This window comes from Theobroma cacao, chromosome 1, assembly GCF_053813885.1.
Source record: "Theobroma cacao isolate CCN51 chromosome 1, ASM5381388v1, whole genome shotgun sequence".
Taxonomy (NCBI): domain Eukaryota; kingdom Viridiplantae; phylum Streptophyta; class Magnoliopsida; order Malvales; family Malvaceae; genus Theobroma; species Theobroma cacao.
The window spans coordinates 32,534,085-32,546,859 of record NC_142639.1 but is presented as its reverse complement, the minus strand read 5'-3'; positions in this window follow the sequence as shown (position 1 = coordinate 32,546,859).

Sequence of the window (12,775 nt, the reverse complement as noted above, 5' to 3'; positions counted from 1 at the left end):
ACCTAGATGCTTTGTCTATGATAGAACTAGACATTTATCTTATGATTGCTTTAGAACAAGAAATGTGCAAAAAATTAGAAAAATTTGGGTTCCAAAAAGAACTTTATGCAACGAGACTAACTTTCAAGGATCCAAAGCAATTTAGATACCAAAGATCAAATGAAAAATGTCTCTTGTAGGTGTGCTAGAGCAAGGAGGAATAATTCTTGAAGAATGGATGCTCTCTAGTCACACGTAAAGGAAAATGGGTGATTTATATGCTAAATTTTTTTAATGAGAATCTTGATTGCTTATTTATTGAATGTTTCATTCATTTGGCTTGGATTCTAAAATTGTTTTCTTTTCTACATTGAAAATTTTAGTTGCCTATTCTTGCTTGAATATTAAGTGCATAATTCTTTGAGCTTTATTGATCAATCTTGGCTATGCAACTTGACTTGATATGATACATACTATAAGTTGCAAGGAAGTAAGAATCAAATGATTGAGTATGTACTTATATTTGATCTTGAATATATTATCATTCTTATTTTGAGAAAATTGTTCTATTAAGATTGATTGATTATGAAAAATTGTTTCTATAAAAGTTCCTCATGATTTATGACATTGTTTCTATACTACTTCTTTGAGGAAAAATGATTTTTGTGGATAATTTTGAAACATGAAAGGTTAGATAATGTGACAGAAATATGAGCATACTTGATGACTTACACTCACACCTATTCAAGTAGCTTAAGACAAGGAAAATTGAGTTAAAAATTTTTCTTTGATTTCCTTGTGCTTAACATAAGTTGACCATTTGAACAATCTTGATTTACATTCTAGAACTTGCTTGAATAGTTCAAGATGGTTGACAATGAACTTGAAAGTTTTAACTACTTTGATTGATACTTTTAAACCAAAATGAGCTTAAATGAGAAAAATGTTGCCATCCTTTAAGTTTATAATGATTTATGAATTGAACAAGTGTGCTTCATAATGAAAATACTCATGACTTGTTTTTATTGGATGTGCATGCTTGCTTGTTAGCTTGAATGGTCACAAGGGCATTTTTGGAACATAATTGTGAGATATTTGCAAATGACCCTCGACATACATATACATGATTCATTATGCCCATTTCATATTTCAAAAATCATTTAGAGCATAATGAAACATAATTGAGTGACATTGAGCTTATGATTTTTCACAAAGCAAGTCTAATCTTGAATGTTTCAAGTTAAAAAGTTTGCAAAGAAAGATTAAATCTTTATCAATTGATTTTCTTGCGATATCTTTTTATTCTCTTTGATTGAAATTAATTCTTTATTTTTAATGACATAGCATGATTGAGCAAACTTGATTTGATATATTTATATAAATTGCTCAAATTCGATGTTGCTTGGTATTTCTCTTATGATTGGTAAAATTGATTGAAAGGGATTTCTTAAGCATGATTTTGAGTGTGATAATTTAACATTGATGAAAATTTTCAAGCAAAAGAATATATCTATTTGCAATGTTTGGCATCCTTGAGATTTTAATGATTTCAATGATATAAAACTTGAACAAGCATACCTTGTGTTGAAAATGCCATTATATCTTGTTCTTGTTACAAATGATTGCTTGAACAACCTCAAGGGTATTTTTATCCATATGCTGGAAAATTGTAGAAAATGCTAACTTTGATGCTTGTTATGCTTAAACATTGTTTAAATACTTGTTATACATGTTATAAGTCATAGTCACGCATCATGATGTAAATTGAATATGTTTGAGCATATTAAAGGCATAATTCTTCAAATGAGCATTCCAACTTTTTAGCACTTGTGAACAATGAGCAATAAAAGTCAAAATTTGAGTTCACATGTTTCTCTTAAAGAATCTTTGATCATACATGTCTAAAATGATGTTTTAACATCGTTAAAATGAAATTCTAAATTGTTCTCACACAAATCCATGTTTTGAGATCATTATACCTTAGAATATTGCATGTTTTGCACCTTTATTTGGATTTTCAATATGCAGGAATCAAGCATAATTGACTCTTCAGCATTGCTAGTCGACTATTGTAGAACAAAATGCAAACAATGCTGCTGGACTGAAGGGATAAGTAGTCGACTCTTGAGTGCTTTAAAGCCAAAATGGACAGGTTTGTGTTCCAAAATATCTTTTTACTATACTTCTTGTCTATTACAATATTTTCTGCCCTGAATTTCCTTGTCAAAGATGATTCTTGACTCTTACCGGTTTTTCTATTATTTATCATGCATGGGTATTGTTTTACTTATGTAAATATGTTCTTAATGCTTTTAATTGCTTGGCCAACAATAATTGATTTGTGAATCTAATTGAAACTTGACAAAGAGAGTTTAGGTTGGATTAAGATTTGAATAGTGTATGTTCACGTCAATTAGTTGATCTTATTCGTGATTCGAGTAGACATACGCCAATTGCCATACATAGCCAAATTAGGAGACTTGCTTAATAAACTTAATTTAATTGATTCCTATAAACATATAGTGAACTAATTAAGTTAGGTATTCGTACAAATATCTCGATGAGGACTTGTTCATAGCTTTGGATTCTAAGTTAGTAAAATCATCCAAGAAAGATAAATAACAAGAAAAGCTGGTATCAATGAAATGTTGAATAAACTCACGATTCTAGATCTTTAATCTATTGCTTTTTTCAACATATTTAGTTTTTGCTGGTTAATTTATTGTTCATTTTTTTATTTTGTTTTTGATTATCTTTTCAATTGTTGATTAGCTTCGATAGTATTAATTTGTTATATAATTTTAGTATTTAGTGAAACTTTAGAAACAAATCCCTGTGAGAACGATAACCTGGACTTACTATCTACATTACTTGTTCGATACGTATACTTGCGTGTGAAAAATTGACAACATTAACATGATTAAAATATTAAACACGATTAATACAATCAAATTAAAATACATACAATTACAAATGAAATATAACGTTATTATTTAAATTTATAACTAATAATCATAAAAACAATTATATATAATAAAACAATAATATCCATCAAGTATAATAAAATCCTCCACCACCATCACCAATCATAACAAAAGAAATTATATATGTGGAGGTTTAAACGGGTCATAATCAAGTCATAAACATATTAGGTAGACATTTTTGCATGATTAATTAAAAATGTAATAAAAGTGTTGAGAGTTATGCGGATATACAATAATATGATTAACTAAACATATCTTAAACAGGTTTTAAACGGGATTGACATGTTTAAGACATGAAACACAATTATCCCAAAACCAAACTTGCTTAATTTTGTACCATGTTTGTGTCATGTTATTGTGTCATACAAAATTAATAGGTTTAAGAGAAAGTTTTATCCTCTAGCCTAACTATTGAGTTGAAAAAAAGAAAAAGCATAACATTGATAAGCAAGTATTTTTTTTGTCACAATCCAATCCTAGGCGATGATCGACGTAAGGACCAAGGAGACGAAGCCCACTCGATCCAAGCAAGCCTCAGATGCAGATAGATGGGTATTCTTAACACAACATTTAAAGTTGAGACTCATCTCAACACATTCATGTATATTTATGTATATAAAGCTCGTCAAACATAGCCACGTTTGGTAACTATGGCATTTAAATGTGCTGTGTCCACATGGCATGCAACTTTGTTAATTATTGTGAATAATTAACAAATATTCAATTAATTAATGTTGGATATTATTATGATATTTCTTAATTGAATAGTTAAAACGACGTTTGAGGCATGACAGAAATTTAAATTTAATTTGTTTAAATTTAAGTAAGAATTATCTATCCATATATTTAAATTTAATTTATTTAAATTTAAATAAGGATTAATTACATTTAAATTTAGTTTTTTAAAGTTTAAAAATAATATCCTATCTTTATATCTCTAAAACATTTATAAATAGTGAACAGATGTACTGGTTTTTTTACACAACTAATAGTGAACGTGAGTTGTTTTGTAAGTCAGAAAAACCAAAAACTCTTTTCATTTCTCTTTTTTCTTCATTCTTGAAGCACCATTAAAGGCTAGAAGTTTTGGAACATGTAATTTCTTGTGGAGGACTTTAGTAGTTGCTCCATAACAACGAGAGCGAAGAGCTCATTGTGTGCACAAAAGAGGATTGTAAGGCAAGCTTTTCTCAATCAGAAATGGAGTGGAATATTCATTTGAAAAGGTAAGCCTATCTCGCATTAGTGGTATTAAAGCAAGTTTTAGCTTGCTTTCATTCCTCTAATTTGTGTATATTTGAAAGCATGTTTTGGTCATAATTTTGTTTAATTTAAATTACCAGTCTATGATTTATAAGGTAAACTTTTTTTTCGATCAGAAAGAGAGTGGAATATTCATCTGAATAGGTAAACCCACCTCCCAATAGTGGTATTAAAGTAGGTTTTGGCTTGCTTTCGTTCTTCCAATTTGTGTATATTTGAAAGCATGTTTTGGTCATAATTTGTTTAATTTAAATTACCAGTATATGATTTATTATGTATAACTCTGTAATAGATATGTTCCATTTCTTATTTGCTTCCTAATAGTGGTATTAAAGCAGGTTTTGGCTTGCTTTTATTCTTCCAATTTTTGTATATTTGAAAGCATGTTTTGGTCATAATTTTGTTTAATTTAAATTACCAATATATGATTCATTATGTATAAATTTGCAATAGATATGTTCCATTTTTAATTTGCTTTCTAACTATATATTATATGCATTTTTATATATATCACAAAAAAATGAGAAAAGAAAATGCCACTAGTAGGATTTGAACCTATAACAACAAAGTCATTGAGATTTTTAAAAATACCTGTTAACCATTATACCAAGAAAGCATCATTGAAATGAGAGTGTAACAGATAATAAAGGCCAAAAGGGTTTGGACACAGCCATAAAGGGCGTAATGTGGCAACCACATGGCGCCAATGGACATTTTTTTTCAAAATTGTATTTTTGCCCCACAATTTCTATTTTTCAAAATGACCTTAAAATTTTTTGGTAATTACAATTTGAAAAAAAAATTCAAAATATTATCTATGTTTTTGGGATGTTAATATTTTATTAAATTCACATGCATTATATATATAGTTAATTAATACATTAATTTACCACATTTTTTACTTATACGTTATATATTAGAAATTATTTTTCTTCTAAAACATATATATGGTTTGAGTGAATTTAGCGAATACTTTTTAAATCAATTATTTTACATATGTTGTAAAATGCTATGTGCTATATGAGTATATTTTGTATGATTGTAATATTTTACTTATTTGTTAAGTAAAATTTATAAAATGCATGATGTAATTATTTTACTTATTTGTTAAGTAAAATTGTATGCAAAAAAGACAGTATGGTCATTGTATGTCTCAATAATTTTGTTAAAAATGATTGGGTTTTAAGAGAGACCATTTGTGATTCCTTTAGCTTTTCCTAAAAATTACTGTAGAAGTAAGGTGCTTTGTCGAGAAGACTATTGCAGTCTTTCCCAAATGCATCTGAAAATTACGATATATTTAGTGCTATTTTTGTGTGCACAACACTTACATGGAAGATTTTGATCATCAAAAAAAAAAAAAATACATATAAGAAAGCATAGCATCCTTATTTTGTAGATTAATGTAGTAGGTTCCTTACGATGTAGTTTATTTTAGGTTTGTATTAATTATTTATTGAAGCCATGTAAAGGGATGTAATTTCGCGCTTGCTTTACAAATAATATTATTTTGGATATGGGCACTTATAAATATCAATAGGGTTCTTTGTAGAACTCGTTATATTATGTGGTAAGTGGGAGTTGTTCCCATGCTTAAGGATAGTGAGAGATGTTCCCATAAGATAAGGTTAAATTAGATTAGACATTTTAATTGATGCTTATACTATTGGTGATGATTACTAGCATGTATGTGAAATTTTTGAACTAGTAATATAGGTAAAAATTAAATATATATGTCTAATTTTAATTGATTACAAAATAAGATATGTACCTAATTAAATCCTATGTAATGATGTAGTGATGTGGCTTCAAAACAAATTATTACTGATTTGACCAAAGGTGACAAACTTGATGGCAAAAACTATGATATCTAGCATAAAAAGGTCCAATATCTTCTTAATGAGCAAGTGTTGCTCGATCATTTGACCAAAGAGATGAATCCACCTGAAGTTGGAAACACTGCTCAGCATCGTTGTGACCAAAAGGCCTATGATACTTGGTATAAGAGAGACCATAGTGCGTGCTTTGCCATGTTAAGTTGCATGCATGCTGATCTCATTAGGGAGTTTGAGAACTTCCTAACTACTAAACAATTGTGGGAACAACTAAAATTTAAGTATGGTGGAACTACAGCTACAAGGCTCCGTGCCTTGACACTTAGGTTCAATCAATATGTGATGGAATCTAACCACACTAAGGATGAACACCTAAAGGCTATGTCAACCATGATAAGAGAAATGAAAGTAGCTAGCTATGATTTCACAGATGAGCAGGAAGTCTTAACTGTCATCAGGTCACTCTTTGAGTTTTCATAGGGACATGTTAAGCTTGTATTAACACACAATGAAAAGACAAAGACTTTTAATGACATTTCTCGCCATCTAGAGCTTAAGGCAAAGCATAGAGAAGCTATCCACAACATTGCCCTAATAGCTCAAGTTGGAAATCGCAAAGGGTATGTTACCTAGCAAAGAAACAACAAAAGAAGAGAAAAACTAGAAATCTAAGGCCCAAAAGTGATGGAGCCACCAAGCATCAAAGAGGCAAGCGTGGTGGGAAAAAGGATAAGTCCAAGTTGAAATGCTTTAATTGTGGTAAGAAGGGACTTTTTGCTTAGGAGTGCACTGAGCCTAAGAAGGTTCGTCTTCTAAACCGCTTTAGAACTTATGTATGTTTTCATGTGTTTATAGCTCATTCTCTCCTTAGTTAGATTGTAGATATAGGAGCAACCAAGAACATAAGTTGCAACTGTGCAGGATATGTATATTACCATCGTTTACCAATAGGTAGACACTTTGTCATGATGAGGAACGAAGCGTAAGAAGAGGTCCTAGGAGTAAAAACCTACCAACTCATAATGCACAATGGGCGAAAATGGCTCCTACATGATGTGTTACATGCTCCGTTTGTATGATGTAATCTATTTTTTTTTTAGCATTGATGGATTTAAGATTTAATTTTACTTTCGAGAATTATAGTTTGTCAATTTTTCTTAAAAACACATTTTGCGGTCATGGTTATTTTAAAGACGGTTTGATTATGTTAGATTTGGATTCTAATAATGATGTTGCTTTAGTTTCAAATTCTTCTTTTGATGTTATAAATGATTCTGTGAAATGGCATGCTAGATTAAGACATATTGGGAAAAATAGAATGTCCAGATTCGTTAGAGAAGGGCTATTGGGCTGACTTGCCAAAGTTAAACTTCTAACATGTGAGCCATGTCTTGCTTGTAAGTCCAAGAGAAAGACTTTTAGGAAGGCTAAAAGGGCCATCCATCTTCTAAAACTTGTTCATTCGGACATTTGTGGGCTTATGAATGTAAAGGCATGTAATGGCGCATCCTATTTCATTACATTCATAGATGATTACTCACAATATAGATCCATATTTCTGTTGTCTTACTATTCTCAAGCTTTGAATTGTTTCAAATGCTTTATGGTAGAGGTTGAGAATTAGAAGAAAGGAAACTTAAGGTTTTTCGCATCGATAGAGGTTGTGAATACTTCTAATGAGTTCAAAGAACTATGTGAGGAGAAGGGAATATATTGATAGTTAACGATACCTAGAACTCTGCAACAAAAGAATTGTACCTTGTTAGACATGGTTAGGTCGTTGATGGCATAAGCCAGCTTTTCAATAGGTTTTTGGGCAGATGCCTTTTTGACCGCAGCATACATCATCAATTGTGTGCCCTCAAAATTTGTTCCAACAACTCCATATGAGTTTTGGAATGAGAGTAAGCCCAATTTGGAAGGCTTACGTCCTTAGGGATCAGTAGGTTACATACATCACTCATCTCATAAGTATGGAAAACCTAGCCCTAAAGCTAATAAATGTGTATTTATTAGATACTTAGAACATTTTAAGGGCTACGTGATGTATAGTAAACACCTTAATGGAAGGCTAGTTGAGATGGAATCTTATGAAGTTGGCTTTTTAGAAGATGACTTCCCTAGCATAGGTGAGGTTATAGAAATTCTTAAGCTTTATGAGATAGAAGAGCCTCAAGAAAGTGTATCCCAACATGAGGAAATGGATGTGGAAACACATTCTATCACGACCGGGAACCTTCCTCGGGCCCATGACAACCCCCGTGACGTCCCAATTGACACTCATTATCCGAAATGTCAATCAGAACCCCGCAAGGCTTACATATCAGTTTCTTGCCTTTTCTGTGAGCAATCGTTTTTAAACATTCAATTTTAAACAATTTTCAGTAGTTTCCTGCTCAAGTAAATCAAAAGAAAAAAATATTTTAAAAGGATTTATAGATAAATATCACTATTCAAAATATTGATTAAAATATAATATTTTTTATATAAAACAATATTTATAGAAACACGTGTAAGAAATCTTTTGTAACATGTAAGTAAAATAAATTCACACATACAAAAATTTACAAAGTTATAATGTACAATAATGGTTACAATGACAAGTGACCCAAAATATACCTAGTGTTGGTGCTAAAAACTTACTGTTTGTGTGGTAGAGATGTCAATTGGAATCCTTGACAAAATAGGGTATCTACAAGTTACCATAGACCTGAAATGTTTGGAAAGGAGGTGGGTGAGATTTTGCAATCCCAATGAGTAAACAGACATTATCATAAATATCTAAAGGCGACTAACAGGGAGGCAAGTTTAAACAACAAATCAGAAACCATTTCATAATGTTTTCAATTTATTTCTTAAATCATAAAATATTTTTAATTTACCTAAACAGTTGTTAAGGCTTATGTTTTTTATAAAAAAAATAAGGCTCAAGCCAAACTAATCCTTGAGAATACCTTAGCCGAGGCATCTAACCGAGTCTGCCAAGGTTGTTATAACATTTACATGTGAAACACATTTTTATTTTTAAAACAAGCCGTTCCTTGGCGTTGGTCGAGTTACACATTCACGTGGGGGTTCGACGTGAAGTGAGCTCTAATACTACCCCGGGAGTTACCCTCATCGCCTCTACAATCGGAGTAACTATATAACCGAGTTTACCGTGCCCCTCTAATAGGCAGTCCACGAAAACCCGTCACTGCAGTGACTAAACCCACCAATTTTAATAAAATTTTGACAGTATAACGTGGCTTTTATTTATTTATCCAGCCTACATAGTAAAAGACAACTTACATTCTATTCCCAATGCAATTATAAAATATAGCCACATATACTCATATATCATAAGCCATTCATAAGAAAATATATTTTTCAAGACAATTGGTAGCCTCCAATTACTCAATTTAATAATCAACATAATATATTTTTATTTGTCACATTTATTTCTAAAACATCAAAAATCCTGTTTTAATCTCATTTTCGTTTCATAAAATGCATAAAAAGCATTTTTAAAATAACTCTAGATAATTCACAATAATAATAGGTTTACTCACCGTTTATACAAATTAATTGCTTTTTAGGTGCCCCGATAGCTACTCGTCGGGTACGATTTCTTTGCCTTTACCAGAAGGCTCTCCTCCTAGACACATTGCAAAAATTTACTCAATTCATCACATTAATGCTAAATCACTATATATTTGACTTAAATTCTATACTAATGCATGGTATGAAACGCAATAGCCAAAAATGGCTTAAATGCGGTATTAACCTATTTTTGGCACTTTACCCGGTAAATTGCTAACGCGCTCCATTTTAGCTCTAAATTATCTCATTCTCTCTCCAACCTTTCTAATCATTAATTATCAGCCAATATTCCTCTAAAATCATCAAAATCAGCTCACTCTCCTCCTTGAAAAATTCGACCAAAAATGGGACATTAACTCGGTAAATTTTCTACTTTGTTTTGCTATCACATTTAACCATTTTTCATCATTTTCTCTTAGAATAAAAATCAGATCATCATCATTGTACCTCATTGCAGATTCAGCCAATGGTGGGTATTGTGAAAATTTAATGCTTTCTTGCCCAATTTAATTTCTAAACACATTTAACTAACTAAAACTACCAATTTAACTAAAAATCAAAACCTAAAAATTTCAAAATCTCTCCCCTAGAATTTCATCCAGCCCTTGATGTCACTTTTATATCTCTCTCCTCAAGCATGTTAAATGGAAACAAAGGCATAAGAAAGGTAGAAATTGAGTTAAAGTCAAAAAATCTTATCGTTAGACGCGTAAACGGGCGAAAAACGTAAATTCTCCTTTGAATTTTCTTGTTTCTCTTTGGTTTTTCTTTTTTTCTTCCTTTCCTCTCTATTTTCTCTCTTGTTCTCCCTTATGGCCGGCCAGCACTTAAAATGGGGTTTAAATGGGTTGACTTTTCATTGAAATAATATTATATCAATTAAAAAATGCCATCTGTCACTTTCCCATTGGCCATTTTTAAAATTTCATCCATTTGTTTCCAAATTTTTATCATATACTTGTCCCACATATCCATAGCTTAGGTAAAATTCTCAGACTTATCCAAAGTCTCGGTGGAGTAATTTTTGAAATTTACACTTTTGTCCCCGTAAAAGTAAAAAATTATATTTTTGCCCAAAAAACTGAAAAATTGCCCATAGACATATTTTTCATCCCTTATACTCATACCATTCTCCAATTTGTCAAATTTGATCTAAATTCTCTCAAAATCTCAAATTTTGTCTGCAGATGGTAAAATTACGATTTTACCCCTACACTCCAGAAATCACCAGAATTAAACTTTTTCACTTCCTATCATTAAATTATACTCCAAATAGTTAATATTAGTAAAAAATTTTACTCCATGATCAAATTATTATCTTAGGTGGCAAAATGACGATTTTTGCCCCTAAACATCAAAATTTTCAATTTTACCCCTAATGAACCCTCGAACTCCGAACAATCATTTTTAGTCATTCTTGGACTATAAAATATTAAATTTCGTTCTACAATTCCTATTTGAACTAGTTCGAGGTTAAATCAACTCAAGTGTACCGTTAGGTACGATACTGGGTTTCGTCTATTCTTAGGTGCTTTCCTAGCATAATAACATGCTACTCAGTGCATGTATGTCATGACATGTGTTTATAGGATCGAGTTTTACACATTATATCCAAGAAAGTGTATCCCAACATGAGGAAATGGATTCGTAAGGCAAACTTTTTCTATCAGAAAGTTAATGGAATATTCATCTGAAAAGGTAAGCCCACCTTTTAACAATAACAATATTAAATGCACATTCACGTGCTCAGATAATTTAAAACAAAATCAGAACAGATATATAGTCATGTGCCATCTCATGGCTAAGTTATAAAATCCATAAACTCATTACAAACAAAAAATAGAAGTGTAATGGACTTCAGAATGGACAAACACTAAATAGACAAGTGAAGTTGACTCAAAAGTAAGCAACATCTACTGGATGCTTTAACGAACACTTACCAGAGGTATATATAAAGCTTTATCCAAGACATCAAACTAAAGCTCTAATGATCTTAAAACACAACCAAAATTTACATGTGTGAGTTTATAACTCGATGAGTAGATACAGTAAAGACAAACAAGTTAAGGTATGAGTGTATTCATAAATGCACATTTTTACCAAATATGCAATCTTAAGTCAAATCCGAATTCTAATTCAAATAATGTAATATAAGTGTTTTTGAACATCATTCAGATGGTTTTAAATGTATACAAAACCTTTTATGAGTTTGGTTTGAAGTGGCAAAACCAAAAGTATCCAAAAACCTATCTAAAGTATAAATTTTTCAGATAATGTTGTAGGTATCGATACCTAGCCCAAAAATATTGGGATTTCTCATACAAAATGCCTTTTTGGGCATTTTGGTTGCTAGGTACTGATATTTATGCTAAAAGTATTGATTCATTTTACACAAAAATGCTTGCTAACTTACAGATATCGATACTTATTGTTACGACCCGGAACTCCCCATAGAGCCCGTGACAAATGCCGTGAGATCTCGACAAACATTCTTCACACTGAATTCGATCGAAACCTCGCAAGGCTCTTGTATCAGCTTCCGCACTTCCCCGATGAGCAATAGTTATCAAATATCAAAATTCGAAGGATTACAAATCATTTCCAAATCTGAACATAACATATTGTTTTCTGGATCACAAGGGCATTTTCGTCATTTTTGTCGAAAATCTCGAAACTTGCTAAAAAAATAGTAGGTAAGCAGAAAATATATATTTAATGATTTAAAAACAAATTAAGTATCTAAAACGTTCATTTGAATTGAAAATTTGACCATTTGAATATAATAAATATATTCAATAAAATAAACTATTTTCTTGTAAAATAATTTTAATAAAACTATCGGTACATAATTCTTATAGCGTAAAAGTTAATTATATTCATATATACTATAAAGAAAATAACCAAAGCATAAAATTTCTTTTACAGTGACACATGGGCCCACATCTAACCAAAATGCATCGGAAGCTGGAAACCTACAACTTTTACCGATTCGATTCCAAATGAAGGTCCTTGTCAAAGTCAGCTAACTATGGAATTTCCCGAGCTTGAAATGTGAGGAAATGAGAGTGGTGAGATTATAAAATCCAGTGAGTAAATAGATACCATCTAAACTATCTAAAGTCGAGTAAATGG